This window comes from Felis catus, chromosome A3 (genome assembly GCF_018350175.1).
Source record: "Felis catus isolate Fca126 chromosome A3, F.catus_Fca126_mat1.0, whole genome shotgun sequence".
In the NCBI taxonomy this organism is placed as follows: Eukaryota; Metazoa; Chordata; class Mammalia; order Carnivora; family Felidae; genus Felis; species Felis catus.
Window position 1 is genome coordinate 83,168,912 of NC_058370.1, and position 19,868 is coordinate 83,188,779.

General features: G+C 39.1%; 1 long non-coding RNA gene across 1 annotated transcript in view; it reads left to right on the top strand.

Annotated features, from left to right (window-relative positions):
- The window catches only part of LOC123384489, a 162,234-nt gene extending 142,598 nt beyond the window's left edge, over positions 1-19,636 (top strand). The window contains exons 3-5 of the long non-coding RNA XR_006595640.1: positions 12,534-12,617; positions 14,958-15,084; positions 18,899-19,636. This is a non-coding gene — a long non-coding RNA (uncharacterized LOC123384489). The remainder of the gene's footprint in view (positions 1-12,533; positions 12,618-14,957; positions 15,085-18,898) is intronic.
- Positions 19,637-19,868: the final 232 nt, after the last annotated feature.

Sequence of the window (19,868 nt, forward strand, 5' to 3'; positions counted from 1 at the left end):
TGTTCCTTTTTTGTGGCTTTTCTTGTCTTATTTTAGATTTGTTAATTTTTATCATCCCATTTTTCGGCCTATTTTTAAAAATTTTTTTTAAATGTTTATTCATTTTTGGGAGAGAGAGAGAGGAAGAGAGAGAGAAGGAGGGTGCACACACAGGAGTGAAGGAGAGGCAGAGAGATGGAGACAGAGGATCCAAAGCAAGCTCCACACTGACAGCAGACAGCCCAATATGGGGCTTGAACCCACAGAACCATGAGATCATGAGCTGAGCTGAAGTCAGATGCCTAACTGACTGAGCCAGCCAGGCGTCCCTCCCCTCTGTTGTTTTTTTTTTTTATTTTTTATTTTTTATTTTTTTTAATTTTTTTTTCAACGTTTATTTATTTTTTTGGGACAGAGAGAGACAGAGCATGAACGGGGGAGGGGCAGAGAGAGAGGGAGACACAGAATCGGAAACAGGCTCCAGGCTCTGAGCCATCAGCCCAGAGCCCGACGCGGGGCTCGAACCCACGGACCACGAGATCGTGACCTGGCTGAAGTCGGACGCCTAACCGACTGCGCCACCCAGGCGCCCCTTTCTGTTGTTTTTTAATGTTAAATTTTGTTTTACTACTTTTTTAGAGGCTGCCCTAGAATTTAAACATACCTTTTTGGCTAATGAAAATCTCCTATAATGTTGCAGGTGGGGTTCTGAGGCTATGAGGTGGAGACTGGTGTTCAGGAGGTCTATTGGGGAGATGCACTTGGGCTTATCACCAGTGGAAGGGAAGGAAAAGAGACAAGTTTGGCAGAGGGAGAAGTCAGGTGGTGATGCAGTTGCAACAAAGGCCAAAAGCCATCCCCAGGGGAACTCTGAAGTTGGATGGGCCTTCAGAGTCTTGAGTTTGGGTGAGATGACCAGACTTTTATATCCATATGTTGACTAGTCAGTCATTGGATGCAGGCTGCCCTGGGAAGGGGTTGTGTATCCTTGGGTACGGTGACCCTCTGAAGCTTATGGCAATTCCCAAAGAGCGGTAACAACTGAAGGAATAGATCCTGAAGTCTTGAAGGGGGTGGGGGGAGTTTAGGGTGGAACAGATTTGATTATACCACATACAAATTAGTACTTTGATCCCTTCCTAGGCAACTGAAAGACCTTAGAACACTTGAACTTCACTTGACTCATTTGATTTTATGTATTATTGTCATTTATGTTTATTCTATGTATATTTAAAATCCCATATTATTATTATTGTTCCTATGTCGTATATTCATTTATGTTTACCCACCCATCCTTATCCTTTCTGTGGATCTTCATTCCTTTCTACATCTCTGAGAATCCATTTGATATCCTTTGCCTCTGTTGGAAGACTTTTCTTCAGAATTTCCTTTAGCACAGGTCTGCTGGTAACAAATTATCTTAAGTTTTGTTTGTTTTTAAAAGTCTTTATTTCATGCTCATTTTGAGGAATATTTCACTGGTATAGACTTCTAAGTTGGCAATTATTATTAAGGCAAAATAATGTCTTAATTCTTAAAGTATGTTTTCACTGGATATAGAATTCTTGGTTGACGATATTTTGTTTCAGCATTTTAAATGTTTTACCATTTTCTCTTGCTTCTGATGGGAAGTCAGGGTATTTCTAATTATTGTTCTGCGATACATTATGTGAATTTTCCCTGATTACTTTAAAGGTTTTCTCTTTATCTCTGGTGTTCAGTACTTTCAGTCTGATGTAATTAGTATTTTTTTTTTAATATGTTCTGCTCATGCATCACTGAGTTTCCTGAGTCTGTAAATATAGGTACGTCTTCCACAAAATTTAGGGAGATTTCAGCAATTATTTCTTTAACTATTATTTATACCTCAATATCTATCTCTCTGGAATTCCAATTACATATATGTGAGGCCTTATGATATTTGAGGCTCATGTTCTTAGCTGGAGTCTGTCTTGTACATATGGTTCAGGGGTCAGTCAAGGATTTAGGCAGAGGTTTTTTTTTTAATGTTTATGTATTTATTTTGAAAGACAGAAAGAAAGAGAGAGCACAAGTGGGGGAGGAGCAGAGAGAGAGGGAGAGAGAGAGAATTCCAAGCAGGCTCTGCACTGCCAGTGTGTAGCCCAACGTGTGGCTCGAACTCACCAACTGTGAGATTGTGGCCTGAGCTGAAATCAAGAGTCAGACGCTTAACTAACTGAGCCACTCAGGTGCCCCAGATTCAGGCAGAGTTTAAACACAAAGTTATGGTTGCCCTTTCTGGTTCTCTACTTTATGGAATTGTCTCTCACTTCCAATGACTGTGGTTACCCCAAGCTATGAATTCTGGTTTCTCTTCAAGACAATAATGTGAGTTTTCTGTTGGAGTTCTAGTGGGTCCACCCTGTGTGGCACTGACTTTGGCCTATACAGGCCAAATAGTATAAAAATGGGTAACTTAACGAATTTTGTCCAGAGTTTGTGGTTGTGATCTGAGGGAGATTTAACTATGTAGAGGTTACTTCACAACATCAGAAGTGGAAGCCCCATTGCTTTCTCACGGCACTTAGAAAATATCACTCCAGGGGCGCCTGGGTGGCGCAGTCGGTTAAGCGTCCGACTTCAGCCAGGTCACGATCTCGCGGTCCGTGAGTTCGAGCCCCGCATCAGGCTCTGGGCTGATGGCTCGGAGCCTGGAGCCTGCTTCCGATTCTGTGTCTCCCTCTCTCTGACCCTCCCCCGTTCATGCTCTGTCTCTCTCTGTCCCAAAAATAAATAAACGTTGAAAAAAAAAATTAAAAAAAAAAAAAAGAAAAAAAAAAAGAAAATATCACTCCATTTTCTCCTAGCTTCTATTACTTCTGTTGGGAGTTCAGCTGTCAGTCTTATTCTTCTACTGAAGAGAATGAGTCTTCTGCTCACTGCCACCCCTACCCCCTGCAAACATTTAGGATTTTCTCTTTATCTTTGATTTTAAAGTTTTACTATGTTTGTTAAGATGTGGGATTCCTTCCCACACCTTTGGGTAGTAATTCTGTTTGGGATTTATAGTACTTCTTGAATTTGTGATTTATTTTCTTTTATCCATTTTGGAAACTTCTTAGCTATTAGCTCTTCTAATAATACTGGGCCCATCTAGTCTCGCAGATGGTCGCCCTCTGAAACACACAAACAGATTAAAGCAGATTTTAATCTAGGTATTCCAGTTGTTCTCAATGGTAAATTAGACTTACCATAGACTTACCATAGACTCTGCGACCATTGCCAGAAGTGGAAATCCTTAGTTTTTTTTCTCACCAAGAGCTCAGAATGCCTCAGGATTTAGTATTAACTTGTAGCATCTTTTTACATGAGAAAAAAATCATTAAATTTCAAGGCTGGTTGTGTTAGTCCAAGAGAACCAAAAGAAAACACAACATATCTTAAATGTCCACAAATAGGGTCAGATTTTATTTTATCAGGATATTCAGCTGCTTTATGTTAATCCTGTGTCAATAAGCAATTATTATTTTCATGTGATCCTTTATAATATGGGGACTACTCTAGAAGCTTACCGTTGTATCTAAAAGGGGACAAGTTGTCACTGCAGGGTTTTTTGTATGTGGGAACAAAGTAGCTATCAGGTTAATACTTTGCCTGGTGCTGATTGCCATAAATCCATAGCCATACTGAGCTGTCATGATGACTCAGGTTGGAATGAATCTTGTATAACTGTAGAATTGTTTATACATTATTGGTTTGGGGGAGCAGAGGTTGTGTTAAGGGCAGCTTAAGTCACCTCATCCCACACAGGGGACATGAAACTCAATGATCATGGCACAGGCCACAGCCTTTTCTCTCCATCTATTATCTGCTGCCTGCCCAAACTATGTACCCATAATCCCCAATTCACCTGCTTTTGGTTGCCTCTAATTGATCTTTCCATACACTTTCATTCTCCCATCTTTGCTTTTCTTTTACCTCTAAACCCACATCTTCATCCCTGAGTTCCTGTTGCACAGACCCATGCTTGTTAGGGCAGACAGAAGGGACCAGTTCTCAGCAAACACTTTGTGAGTGATAATGAGATATGCAGAAGGATGGTGCCTGAAAACAGGGGAGGACTTGGGAGTGCAACAGTCTTGGGCTCCCTCACTCCAGCCTGCAAGTGACATGCAGCGATTTTCTGGATTGTTTCAGCAACCTTTATGAAACATATAATAATGTTCCTACCAGCAGATCAAGACTTTCTTTAGCCTTTCTGCCCCTGTTCCCACTTAGAGAGTACTATTTTAATAATAAACAGCACTATTTAATTTAATTTAAATGTACTGTTGCAAGCTTTTTTGCAAAATCCAGACCTTGGGAAGCTTACAAAATAAATAATTTGGGTCTTGTAACAAATAAATTTCAAAGGAAAAGATTGAGAGAGAACCTATGGGCTGAGAAAAGAGTTAAGCAACAAATCAATCAATTGAAATGAACAGACATTATTTGGATCTTTATTAAAACAAATACACGGTTAAAGATGTATGGCATTTATGAGGCAATTAGAAATTTGAACACTGGTTGGATATTCGATATTAAAATATTATTGTTAAGATTCTAGATGTGATAAGGGTGCCTGGCTGGCTCAGTCGGTAAAGCATGTGACTCTTGATCTCAGGGTTGTGAATTCAAAGCCCCATGTTGGGCATAGAGAGTACTCAAAAAAAAAAAAAAAAAAAAAGAAAGATTTTAGTTGTGATAGTGGTATTGTGGCTGTGCTTAGAAAGTGTCCTTTTGGAGACACATACTGAAATATTTGTGGATGAGATGAAACAATGTTTGGGATGAGCTTTGAAATAATATCATGAGGGAAGCAGGTAGAAGTCTAGATCATATAATGTTGATAGTTATTAAAACTAAGTGAAGAGAACATGGGAGTTTGTTACACCTTTTTGTCTACTTTCGCACAGGTTTGAAATTTTCCATAACAAAAAGAAAAAAAGATCTCTGTATCTTTGGGCAACTTTGTAGAAAGAGTTCCAAAGAGCTCACAATTAATAACAACTCACCTTGTCCATCCCATTTTGCATAATATCTCCAAACTGAAGCTTCTGGGTCTGAAAAACATAGCACATATTGTGGGGTGGATTTTCAATTTCACATAAAATGCATATTGGCCTGAAGCCTGTTCTCTTTTATGCTGAATGCTTTGCAAGGGATCATCCAGGTTATTATTCTATTTTGTCTACGTGTCTGGCTAATACTCACATTAGTGCTTTGAAATGTCTATCACATACTGTAAGGCTGCCCCAACTTTTTCGAGACCACACTTGGTCCTGAATATTCCAGACAAAGAGTGAATGGATAAAATGAAGTTTGGTAGAATTTCTTTCCACATGGCTAAATATTAGTTGAGTCTGTACTGGGTGTCAGGTGCTAAGTATTTTACATACAGTTTTCCTGAAATCCTCATAATTATTCTGTGGAAACATACAATCATGATACATTTTTTAAGACAAGAAAATGGAAGTGTGGAGAATGGACCTAACTTCTCCAAGGTCACAAAAGTGGTAATTAAGGTATGAAACCAGCTGGTGTTTGAAACTTAGGCTGTTTGACCCAAAGTCTGCACTCTGCCATGAACTCTAAGTTCTAGGGTAATTCAATTTATTGCAGATTAAATTAAATTTAGGCTCCTTGAAATATGTATATTTTGGCAAAGGTAAAAAAATAAGATTAAAACAAAATAAAAGAAAAACCAAATGTCAAAGCTCCGAAGACATGTTAGGTTTGCTAGAATTTAAAGTCTTATGGGGCCGGGCAGGGTGAAGTGGTTGGCATCATGGGAGTGACCTTCCATGAAGCCCTCTGGAGTCTTCCTCAGAGTACTTTACAACTGCACATGGTATATCTTCTTCTCTTTTTTGGCCACTGAAGGCAAGGATGAAATAGACTTTCTTGATCCGCAAGATTTGGCAATCCTGGTAATGACCCGAGATTTTGTTTTCCACGGGTCCTGTTACACTGTCATTGGCAGTATACCCAGGTGTTTCTTGGTCTCTTAGCAGACTGTCAGTGTAAGGCTCTCTCCCTGGGCATGAGATAGTGGCCAGACTGAGTTCAGGAGAGAAATAGGTCAGTCCTCCATGAAGGCTTCTGGCATCTCCTAGTTTGTTTTTGTTTTTCAGTTGGTTTGGGTAACTTAAGGCCAGTAAAAGATAAACTGCACACAGTGGTGAGAGTAGGGGGAATCTTGTAAGGAAGGTAAAGATCTAAGATGGAGAATAATTTAAATCTGTGCCATACTGGAATATTCTTTATGGCTTGTTTTATAGTGCTCTGAAGTATGCTCATTTGAAATATCCCCAATGGACGTGGTAGCCAAGAGAAGCCTGTGGCTACGTGGCTATTGCTAGAGGATGTGGCTTTCAGTCTATGTACTTGTAGCCCTTGACAGTGATGATATTGGGAGGAAGTCTGAAATTGGGAGTAGCCAAGCTTGAAATCCCTTGGGAAGATGAACCATGCTAGAATAGGCTTTCAAAGGAGGCATCCATTAAAAAGACTCAGTGTGTGAAATCCTTGCCATAAAACATACCAGTTCTTTCTGACTGTGTGGAGATTACTGGGCTGAAGTCAAGCACCACGGGTAGAAGAGAAGTGTAAAAGAGCTGGATCAGTTACTTTTGAGTGGGAGCAGCAGGTAGCATGCCTATGAGGCCAAACTTCTAAGAAATTTAAGACCTATATCAGGAATAGCCCTCTCATCAGCTGATAGAATTCTGTTGCCCCCCAGACTATCTATAGAAGGTTCCATGTTTTTTTTTTTTTGGTTGTACAGTTATCTTGCTGACTAGAGGGTCAGAGCTGATGTTCACTCTCTTCCAGATCTTGCTATGCAGTTGTTTAGCTAGGCACCTGCCCATAGAGACTTGGGCCATTTCTTTAGAGAGCCAAGATTAGGGGAGATATGGGATTTGCTCGTCTTTTTTCCACCTGAGAGGGAGAATGTTTCCTGGGGATTCTTTAAGGTAAAAGTTCAAAGCACTGTCTTTATAAGATAGGACTCTCTACAAAATACTTCTCTTTGCAGTAGCATTGAATGTAGATGCTTCTTGATTTTCCAGCTCCCTCATTAATATGGCTACTCAGAAAAGAATTCAGAGAGCAAATTTCTTCCTTCTCTCTACCTTTTAGTTTTAGTTCAATTGCTTCTTTGACCCAATAACTGGTACCACAGAAAAAGCATCTTATTGAGTTTTAAAGAGAGCAGAGCTTTTTTTTTTTAATGTTTATTTATTTTTTCAGACAATGCAAGAGACAAGAGTGCAAGCAGTGGAGGGGCAGACAGAGGTAGACACAGAATCTGAAGTGGGCTCCAGGCTCTGAGCTTTCTGCCCAGAGCCTGATGTAGGGCTCGAACTCACGAACTGTGAGATCATGACCTGATCTAAAGTCGGATGCTCAACCGACTGAGCCACTCAGGCGCCCCAAGAGAGCAGAGCTTTTAACAGAAGTTGTATATTTTACCTTTGGTGTGGATTACCCATAATTCCATCTTGGTCTCTTAGATTCATATGCAAACAATTTATTAAGGCGGTGTTCCTAGGAGAATAGGTAAGGAAGTGGAGGGACCAGAACAGAGGCAGGAAGAAGTTATTCAAGTTATTATGGCTGCATAACAAAGTGCCTCCAAATTTAGTAGTAAAACTATGGCACCATTTAGTTTGCTCACAGATCTATAGTTTGGTCAGGGCTCAGCATGGACAGGTCATCCCTGCTTTACCTGGCATTGGCTGGAGTGGCTGAGGTTTGTAACCCTAAGGAGGGCCCTGGTATACCCCATGCACAGAAAAGCCGTAAAACACCAGAATTTGCAGCAAAGAAAGAAATTTAATTTGCCAGGCAGCCAAACTACCAGACTGGAAAAAGATCTCAAATCTGCCTCCCTGGGGCATGGAAGGGGCAGGGTGTGAGTTTTTATGGAATTTTAAGGAGAACGTGGAGAAATGTGATTGGAAACCTGAAAGGGTGAGGTAAAGGCAGGTAATTATGGGTTTACCCGCACTGTCCTGTGTTGCAGGCTCAAAGATGGCGGCGTGGCCATGCTGGGGTGGAGATTTCAGGCCTTTTGCGCCCATGTAGGGGGCACTGGCACAGGCCAAATGAGAATACCAGTGTCTCCACTGGTCTGAACCGGTATGAGGTGGGCCTCTTGGCTCCTGACAAACAGTCTAAGCAAGTATCTTGTGACTTGTTGGTCAGAGATTTCATCTATGGGAACCTTACGGCCTATTACTTGGGCTCCAAGCCCTTGGGAAGCAGTGTGCCTTAGGTTATAGTATACTTCCCTCTCGCTACCCTGAATGTAAGACAACAATAAATTTAGCTTATTTGAAGTAGATTAAATGTAAAAGTTTACTCGTAAAACGCTGGTTTCTGGCTCATGCCCTCCTATGTCTGGTAGTAGATTCAGGCTGTCAGCTGGAACACCTCCACGTGACCTCTCCATAGAACACAATATGTAGGGGGGGAATGTTGTAAAATGATGCCATTTTTAGTATGATACAGAATATATAAATTTAATAATTGTAGTCCACGGTATATTACTTATAGGTACATAGAAGAGGTGTAAAAGTATGGAAATATGGAGATAATCAGTCAAAATAATGATTACATCTAAAGGTCTGTAGACATTTGAACTTCTTGTGTGATGTTTTATTTGTGGAAAAAAGAGCTGAAGCAAATATGATAAACCATTAACATTTGTTACATGTGGATTAAAAAAATCATGGATATTTGCTGTTATTTGTATCTTCCTACATACAAACATTTTTTTTATAAAGGAAAAATTTTGGAAAATAAGAATATCTTTTAAGTTGAAAGTATTTATGTTAGTATTACCTAAAAAAGGCAATATGGTTGAGGTGAAAATATAGCAGCATATAATGAAAAAAAATGAATAAAATGATGGATTATAAGAAAGATATGAATTGGAAGTTAAAACCTGTAATAGAGTATGGCAGTGTAGAACATGTATTGTGGAAAATGAAACTTTTCTCTGACTATAGAGAAAAAGGGAGGAAAATTAAAATGATGAGGGAAAGGATAGAGATAGGGGCCAGAGAAAAGAGACCAGCAAAAACGATAATGTTCTTGAGCAGAGAACCCTTCAAATTGGACAAAATTGGTAATTAGGTGGTCTTCCTGGGGCAAAGGAAGACTTGAATAAAGATTCAAAGGATTCACAGTGATCTTAATAAGATTCACAAAAGAATCCTACTCCTAGACTCCTCCTGTGTCTTTTGAATTATAAGGCTAAAGAAAAGATTCTTAAGCATCCAGGCTCAACAACAATCTACCCAGAAATAGAAATCTGCCTGGTTTAAGGATTCTCCCTACAGAACTATCTGTCAGAAGACAATGGCAATCCACACTTTTGAAGGCTGGGAGGAGAGAATGCTGCAACCCAAGTATTGTCTTAGTTTGTGACAAGAAACAAAGTTCTTTGTTTCCAAGAAGTACTTGGAAATGAGGAAGCCATAATATAAAAAGAGTTACAAGTACCTTCTTATTCTGTTTAGATTCCACAATCAGGAATCTAATTTTACTAGATATTTTAAAATAACTTTGTAAACCAGGGGAAGAAGCTAGGGTCTGCAAAGTTTCCATTCGTTGTTATTGTTGGTTTTTGCTATTTTTCTTTCAATATCAGGAAATGTATTTTTTTGTGTAATATTTTTTACTTCATGGTTTAGGTGGAATTCTCCAGCTTAAAACACAACAAAACCACTTCTTTTCTACTCAAAAACAAGGACTGCAATATTTAAATGACAGTGACATTATGTTTGCAGAATTACTAAGCCCAGAAAGTATTTTTTTCTCCCTCCACTGAAACTGATTCTTATTCAGCAATATAATAGCATTGCATTGAAAGGAACTTGAGTAACAATTGTCTGCTCTTAGAACTCATTTTGAATGACCTGAGTGTATAGGCTTTTTTTTTTTTTGTAATTATGAAAAATGAATAAACTACCAGTGGCAGATATAATCTGTGATTAAGACCCTCTTTGTAACATCTTCCAACTAGGACTTGTGAGTGACTCTTCTTGGGTTAATTGTACTTAAAATCAGAATATGTAATATAATCTTAACTGTGTTAAATTATGCATAGAAAAAGAACTTTAAAGAAATAAAATAGTAAATGAAGATATCTCTGGTTGGTGAAATTCTGGGTGATTTTCTTTATGTATTTTTATATTTAAACAATTTTCTATGATAATAAATTATATTTTTATAGTCAGAAAAATAGGTGATATTATGAAAATCAACAATAGATTTTTTATATATATCACATAATACAAATTAGGTAAATGTTATACATGAGTAAAAGATTGAGGGAAGTATACATACCACAGTGTTGAATGGACAGTCTGCTGTCTTTGGCTGTTAGAACTACAGATGATTTTTTTTTCTTTCTTCTCTTTCTTTTCTTCCTTTATTTTAAAAAAAGTTTTTACATGTGAAATGGCTATGTATATTTTTCTTGAAAAAAATACTTTATTTTATAAATATACAAAAATAAAAAATATCTTATTCAGCTTAAGAATGCTAAGATGAGTGTATATAGAAAAGATATACTTGCCATTTTTAATTCTTTAGAAATCATGTTTATTTAAACTATAGTCCGTGTAGAGCTGCTTTTAGACAATAGGCTTGAGCAAGGAAGATTTGAGCATGGCAAAAGGGACCACAGTGACTACTGAGTTAAATGCAAACAGGCTCATGAAGTGACCCCCCCCCTCTAAATGGCCAGAGGCCCTAACTGACCAATAGGCTACTTATAACTAGGCATAATTCCTAAGATTACCAAAAAGGAAAAATTCCCTGTGGCCCCATACTCCTTCACTCTGCCCTATAACTATAGCCCCTCACCACTGCCTCATGGCAGACAGTCTCTCTTTGCTGTCCTGCCCGCTGCTCCCTTGCAGTGTATCCAATAAACTTCTACCTCTTTTGCTCTGCCTTGGGTGAATTCCTTCACCTCCCATGTCGCTATCCCCACAGTCCTCTCCTCTTACAAATAGATTGCTTTAAAAAAATGAAGTATAGTATAACACACAAATAAATTGCTTTTAAAATTTATGGTGGTCCAAACACTGAAATTCACTGCAAGACCCATACTAAGGAAATACTGGTAATAAAAATAATTATTTTAAGTAAAATAGCTATGATGAAATTAACACTATTAAGTAAAATTATTACTATAAAACAGAAGACCCAGGTTTTGGGCTTGAAATTCCAAACCATAGTTTAGGAGCAAAAAGAGCTTTTGAGTTGACTTCAAGTCCAACTTCATTATTTGATGAATGAGGAAACTGAGTGGGAAGAAGTGAAATGAGTAGTTCTGAGTTTCACATTAATTTGCAGGAGAATTCAGGGTTCCAGTGATTTCTCTTATAACCATGCTCCTGGAGAGGACTGTGACACAGAAGAAAATGACATATGCAGACTATTTACTCACTTATCTTCATATACAAATAAAATATGGCCTATTTTTGCTTTTGCAATTATGTGAAGCACCTTTGATTCTTGAGTCATAGCCCCATGGCTGAAGCTGCTTGGTGACCATCTTGAAAGGAAGCACAAAATCCCCAAGGCTATACTTCTTGCTCAGAATTTTACTATATAGAATTCCACTGCAGGAAAATCTATGAAGAGTTCACTGAAAATCGAATAGCTTCTAAGATTAAACTAGCAAAATATATTTAGTTCCTCTTGTACTATTTTTTAGATTAAAATCAGTGAAACATACACTTCAAAAGGTATTTCAGGTTTTACCGAACCCACTGTGCTTCCAGAATAATGAAAAACATCTATCAAATAGTCTAACTTTAGATTCTAGAGTTTAGAAGATAAGAGAACAGTGATGAGGAAAATGATTGCATGGGCATGGCAGTGGTGTGGGGTGGTGCTAATAATTATTTCACTTGCAGTGGGCAGGCATCCAAGGATATTCCGGGCAAGTCTCATTTTCTGAGGCGCATTCTAGTCTTATGAAGGCACCGTAGCTAATTTTTTTGAGATATATTTGAGATTGGACTCTGGTGTTGAGTTGTTCTGAATATGTGGCAGCATAATGACATACTATCTGGGATTTTAGGCTCCCCTTTGATGTGCAAGTGATCAAATTTACCATTTCCACTAGATGGCATTAGAAACTTCTGAAGCCAAGAGCTAATTGACTAGTCACCTTTGTTATGCTGTAAGTTACACCTGCACATTTTAAGAGGTAGTTGGCATTCGGCTTTCTGGTGTGTTTTAACTCTTATACCAGGTACATGGTTAAGGCATTGGTATCGGGTCTCTCCCTCAACATAAATAGTTGCTGGGATTATCAAAATGTCACTCCACATCTCATATTACAAGCAAGTGTTTTGGAAGCAACATACACCCTCACCCCACGGTAAATCAAAACCAAGTAATACTACCTCCTCCTGTCCTAGCTAGGTAATCAGTTTAGAGCAAACATATTAGGTGAAAAGGGTAAACCAAAACTTGTATTTTCCCAGCATTCAGGGGAATTTTTGTTTGTTTCTTTTGAACAGGATGCCACATTTCAAACAGGAGGGGGCCGAGAGAAAATCTGAAGATTTGTCAGCTGCTTCTAGCGGTTGTTATAGCGGAACTGTGTAGGTTTTTAAATTATAAATGAAAATTTATGGTGACTAGAATGGGTACACGTCCCGTGTTTCTGAAAAGTCTTCACTTCTTTAGATGCTCTGTCTAGCTAAACCAAGAAATAGTAGGTTTGGGGTGTGTGTGTGCGTGTGTGTGTGTGTGTGTGTGTGTATGTGTGTGTGTGTGTGTGTGTATGTATCTTTTTCTTTTCTCACAGTGGTGTGTCTGCGGCTGCCGCTCTAGTCACCACTACTGCCTGCTTCCTAGCCTGGCTTTCATCATTTCTTCCTGTTGATTGGTGTCACCTCGCAAGCCTAGAATGTCTGCCTGTCTGTTCAGAGTGTGAACACATTCCTCAGAATGCTGATCTGCTCGTTTCACACCAGTGTCAAAATGACTTATTAAATTCAGCACCTCCTGATACTCAGTGGCTGATGTGTTGCTGTCCAAACAGTAAATGACAATAAGCATATGCAGCTGGTGGGCCTAGCAAACTCATTTAATTTGATAAAAATGTCACTGCAACATGCTTTAAATCGCTGTCCTTTTCATCATTGCTAATTGCTAGCTATAGACCTTTTTCCTATGCTTAATACAAGTGTTAGAATACTGCTCCTTCCAGCCTGATTAAGAATTAAAAAAAAATGTAGAATTCCTTTTCAGTGGCAGCATTATTTCATCAAGAGATGGATTTTGCTCTTAATTAGCCAACATGCCACTAGGGAAGCTTCAGAGTCATGGGTGTGAAACAGCCTCAAGCAGGAGATCAATCTAAAGGAAAAAAATGGTGGCTGGGGAATAATTGGCAGCTCCGGTGAACGTGGGCTGGTTATAACAGTGACAATATGTTCCAGTGGAATATCACAAACCTCTCTCCCCTATTTCCAACTTGGCACATTTCAAGCTCAACAAAAGCCGAACAATATATCCCATGGTTATTTGTCTATTGTTTTGTTTTTTTTTTTCTTGCTGCTTCATTGAGGTTTTCTCGTATGTTGGGTTGACAATCTGGACATGTCCCCCGAATGGATTAGGGGATTAAGAAGAAATATGAATTCTAAAAATAATCCTTCAGTAGCTTGGTGCTTAAAAACAGATCTGGAACTGATCTATACAACGGAAGACAGGCAAACTTGCACTAATTTGCTAAACCCAAATGTTGATTTAACACACACGTACACACACGCACACATGCATGCACACACACAGACTGAACTCAGACTTTTTTTGAATGATGCCTACCATATTGAGTAGAAACTGACTCCATTTTTAAAAATTATATAGTCAAAAAAATGGCAACATAAAATTTTTTCTGAAGTGAGTTGATACTGAATTTTGTTCAAATTCCTACTTTGTTTTCCTTTTATTTTATTATTATTATTATTATTTTTAAATGTTTATCTATTTTTTTTGAGACAGAGAGAGACAGAGCATGAATGGGGGAGGATCAGAGAGAGAGGGAGACACAGAATCTGAAACAGGCTCCAGGCTCCGAGCTGTCAGCACAGAGCCCGACGTGGGGCTTGAACTCATGAACTGCGAGATCATGACCTGAGCCGAAGTCGGATGCTTAACCGACTGAGCCACCCAGGTGCCCCTTGTTTTCCTTTTAAAATAAGCTTTGTGTGTGGAGCCTGACTCTTAGAACAAATGAACTGACAGGGACGCAGGCCACTAGGCCCTCTGCCCACCCATTAATGCCTCATTCCAGGAGGCTTTATCTGGGATTTGATTTGTGTAAAGTGGTCTGGACGAAGAAGGGGAAGTCTACCCTTCCTTCTGATATTTTTGCATTTTAGATGTTGGTAGCCTTTCTCCTTCCCTTCACTAAACATGGAGCATTGATCCTGCCTTATTTCCTAAGTTATTGATGTGGTTGAATGTATTTCTTAAAGGTGTTTATTAAAGGAAACAGCATAGTCATTTTGTGCAAGTTCCAAGTGATCTCCCCAGTTATCTTGCTATAGTCTTCTTGCTTTGATTGGCCAGTCTAAGTAAGTCAGTTGAAGACATAGGTAACCTCCTTTGAAAAAAATTTTTGCTTTGATTTCTATTCTACATCTAAAGTAAAGTACATTTTGGGGGGCGCCTGGGTGGCTCGGTTGGTTGAGTGTTTGACTCTTGATTTTGGCTTAGGTCATGATCTTGTGGTTTGTGAGATCAAGCCCCGTATCAGGCTCTGTGATGACAGCATGGACCCTGCTTGGGATTCTCTGTCCCTCTCTCTCTGCTCCTCCCCTGCTCGTGTGTGCACCCTTCTCTCAAAATAAATAAATAAGTAAACACACAAAAAAGTAGATAATCTCAGGCTGTAAGAGGTTGTTTCATTTTCTTTTCTCTTTGTGTGATAGTGATACCTTTACCTCTGGTGTGTGTAAGAAGAAAATGTCTGTTCTGGAAGGCTCACGGAGTCTCTTTATGCTTAAATTGAGCAATGCTGGAGAGCAAGACTCTTCCTGATCAACATGGGTCCACCAGGTCAGTTCCAAATGAGAAGGGACCAAAGACTCTGTGTGCTGATTAACATGAGGGGGTGTCATCAACCATATTAGAGTCACCAGAAACTATTTTTGGGTACTGATGTGGGTGCATGTTCCATACTTGGCAGGTACATGGTGGAAAGCAAAGCTGGTACCCCTTGGGTTGACATGGTGGAGTGCAAGAAACCCATCCATGTTTTCAACCAGGTGCAACTCCACTTTACATATCAGTGCCACAGGGTCTGCTTCCAAATAAGTTTTGAGCCACTTTTTGAAATTTTCAGTTCATAAGGGAAATCATGGTTATATCATCCTGAATGAGACTCTGGGTTCTCCAAGTTTTGGCCTCATCTTAACACCACCTCTCGTTTGTTGACTGGCAGAGACTCTCACGCATAAATAATATATATATACATACATATATATGTATATATATATATGTATATATATACATGTATATATATGTATATATATGTATACATGTATGTGTATGTATGTGTATATGTATATATGTATATATATACATACATACATATATATGTATATATATGTATGTATATATGTATGTATATATGTATGTATGTATATATATATATGTATATATATGTATATATATGTATGTATATATATAGTCTCTTCTGAAATATGAAGGAAATAAAGTCCCCATTCACTCTCTGTGTCCCAATCCAGGCCTGCTTCCAGAGGAGACAACCCTCATGCCTTGGCCTGTGTGCATTGGTTTACATTTTCTTGTACACTCACATATAAGATGGTGGGCTTCTAGAAATCATCCAGTGTTGTTTTGGTGGTTTCTTTTTCCAAACATGAATGGTATCACCCTATGTGGACGATTCCACAGCTTGCTCTTTTAATCAAATCATGTGTCTGAGAACTGGCCAGGTTGTTCTATGGAGACCTGAATTATTCCTTGGAAAATTTCATAGGCTTTAATAAAATAAAAAGTGCAGACAAGAAACAACAAGTGTTGGCAAGGATGTGGAGCAAAAGGAACACTTGTGCTCTGTTGGTAGGAATGCAAACCGGTGCAGCCACTGTGGAAAACAGTGTTGAGGTTCCTCAAAAAGTTAGAAATAGAACTACCCTACAATCCAGTAGTCTTTGGTAACTATTGGTTTGTCCTGTATAATTAATAGTCTGTTTCTTGGTTTCTCTCTCTCTCTCTCTCTCTCTCTCTCTCTCTCTCTTTTCCCCTTTGCTTATTTTTTTTCTTAAATTCCACACAAGTGAAATCATATGTTATTTGTCTTTTCTGACTGATTTATTTTGCTTAGCATTATGTTCTCTAGCTCCATCTATGTCATTGCAAATGGCAAGATTTCATTCTTTTTTATGGCTGAATAATATTCACACACACACACACACACACACACACACACACACACACACACACACACCACATCTTCTTTATTCACTAATGATGGACTCTTGGGCCGCTTCCAAATTCCACATCTTGGCTATTGTAAATAATGCTGTGTAAACCTAGTATATCTTTGAATTAGTGTTTTTGTGTTCTTTGGGTAAATAAGTAGTGTGATTGCTGGATCATAGGGTAGTTCTGTTTTCAACTTTTTCAGGAATTTCCATACTGTTTTCCAGAGTGGCTGCACCAGTTTGCAACCCCACCAATAGCACACAAGTGCTCCTTTTTCTTCACATCCTTGCCCACCTATGGTACAGGAACAAAAATAGACACATAGTCCAATAGAATAGAATAGGAAACTCAGAAATAAACCCACAATTATATGGTCAATACTTCAACAAAGCAGGAAAGAATATCCAATGGGAAAAGGACAGTCTCTTCAACAAATGGTGTTGGGAAAACAGGACAGAAACATGCAAGACAATGAAACTGGACCACTTTATTACACTATACACAAAAATAAGTTGAAAATGGATTAAAGAGCTAAGTGTGAGACCTGATACCATAAAAATCCTGGAAGGGAACACAGGCAATAACCTCTGACATCAGCTGTAGCAACTTCTTTCTAGACACGTCTCCTGAGGCAAAGGAAACAAAAGCAAAAATAAGCTATTAGGACTACATCAAAATAAAAAGCTTCTGCACAGTGAAGGAAACGATCAACAAAACTAAAAGGCAATCTGCAGAATGGGAGAAGATATTTACAAATGACATATCCAATAGAGGGTTAGTATCCAATATATATATAGAACTTACAAAAAAAATCACCTGCTTTATTTACTCTTGAAGCTACATTGGGGTCTAGGTCCATGTTTCTGATATGAGTGTCCTAATTTTGAGGCCAGATCTATGCCAACATAGGGAGTACTTCAAGATGAACAAATGTTTTGAAAAAGTGTCTTTTGACATTTTTTCTTTTATTTTTTTAAATATTTATTGTCACGTTAACTAACATACATTGTATATAGTGTGCTCTTGGTTTCGGGGGTAGATTCCCGTGATTCATCACTTACATACAATACCCAGTACTCATCCCAACAAGTGCCCTCCTCGATGCCCATCACACATTTTAGTATTTTATTTGATTCTGCCAGCCAAATAGTTTGGTGAATGTTTGGGCTATCCTAACCCTACAAATCTTTTAAAGATGTTTCCCCAGCGGGTTTACTTCCCATATTCAATAGGAAAGTGTGTAGTTAAAATGTGGGAAGCACTTGCTGGAGAAATATCGTCCTCAAAAGCACAAATATGGAGAGGACAGTTGTTCCTAAACACGTGTTTATGATGGTATCATTGGTCAGTAGAAGTTTCTCATTTTTTTAATTTTTTTTTTCAACGTTTGTTTATTTTTGGGACAGAGAGAGACAGAGCACGAACGGGGGAGGGGCAGAGAGAGAGGGAGACACAGAATCGGAAACAGGCTCCAGGCTCTGAGCCATCAGCCCAGAGCCTGACGCGGGGCTCGAACTCCCGGACCACGAGATTGTGACCTGGCTGAAGTCGGATGCTTAACCGACTGCGCCACCCAGGCGCCCCATAGAAGTTTCTCATTTTGAAATGACTGCAAATCAGAATGAGAGAATAGACTCAGTAGCTCAGTTGTTTTATAAATGAAAGGGTTTGGATCCTCCCCCAGAGATCTTCAGAGTTTTGGTAACTCAGTGGCTAATTCTAAAGAGAATCCATTTCTAAAAATGGTCCATTTATTGCAGCAGTTTGAGAAGGCACCAATGGGTACTAATGTACGAACTATCCCTGAAAAAGAAATTGTTGTTAAAAAAGTTCTGTTTGTAAATTCTGCTTGCCCATGGAATGAACTAATTTTTGCATTTCAGTACCAAGATTTGGAACTTCGCATAGATGTATTTGAACATAAAATTTTAAAGCCATTGTTGCCCTGGCTACGTGCTACAGACACCCCCCCCCCCCACACACCCCCATCGACCACCTGGTTAGTTTTCTGAGAGTTTCTGCGGGAAAGGTTTACAATGGCTGGTTCCTGGTTTGATGTCATATCGATAAATTATGGTGCTTTAAACAGATGTGATCTCACAGCATGGAATCCTTCAGGGTAAAGCTCGTGAAAAGGTTTCTTTCCCCTCTTGGTTTCATTGTAGTTTTGTTGTTTGGAGGTTTTATGTTGTTCATTTAGTTTCCTGGCTATTGGGGTTTTATAGTCGTATTTCCTTTGTTTAATATAATTTCCTTTTTTCTTTTAGCTATTTTTGTTAGGGTGCCCAGAGGCTTCAGTTATGAGTGGCTGTAAAGTAAAATATATTATGATTATTACAATGATAAAGTATAAGCTTTTAAGAGTCTGCTTATATTGACCCATATATTCTCTTTCTCCCTCTTTCCAACATGCACACAGAGGCACATTGGAAATGTGATAGAAAACGGCTGCCAATTCAAAAGCAGGAAAAGAGCAAACCCACATATACAGCAAGAGAGCTGTGAGCTGGACTGGCTCCCAGCAGAAGTGAGACTGGGAATTTTGGATTCAGATTGGTTGCCTCTTCTCTCCTCTGTGATGTGGCAGAAGATGTCAGCACCTATGCTTGAACTTAGTCATTACTGCTTACTTCCCAAACTTTTCCCAGCTCTCTGACTCCCTCGAGTCTTAGCTTCCTCATTTGTGAGTTAGAGATGATGGGCTCTTCATGCTGAGGCTATTGTGAGGGCTCAATGGAAGCACCAAGCACGGATCCTGGGATACAGTAGGTGCTTCATAAATGCAAACCAACATGAACATGAACTATATTCCTGCCTGTCCCCTCGTGATGCCTGGTCTCTGGCAGCTGGTCTCTGGTGCTCTGGGCTCACTGAGACCTGGCAGTTTTCCCAGAGTGGCACTAAATCCATGTCTGTCTTTGGTGTCTTGGTACTTAAGTGTCCTGTGCCACCAGTTCCCTTCCAGCCACAGATCCTGGCTCACTCTGACAGAACCTTGTTTCTGCTAGTAGTCATGCTTAAAAAGGGGCTAATGACCACTCAAGTGTGAGATGATGATTTATGAATGCCATCCCTCCAGACAGTGTTTGCAATATTGCAAATTTTGCTTTTATTTTATTTGGCACTAGAAAGGCATCAAGAATAAAAGGAAACTCTCTAAAATGGTGGAATATAAGCAGTGTAATTTTTTTTTTTTTTTTTTTTTTTGTGGAGGGGAAGGAGGCTTTATGAAGTTTTTACATCATACCCCAATTTTAGCTGCAGAGTCTAGTCTCTCCACCAGTATGATTCCTTACCATGCTGGGTTGGATAGTGTCCCCCACAAATTCAGGTCCATTTGGAACCTGTGAATGTGATCTTATCTGGAAGTAGTCATCGAAGATGCTCAT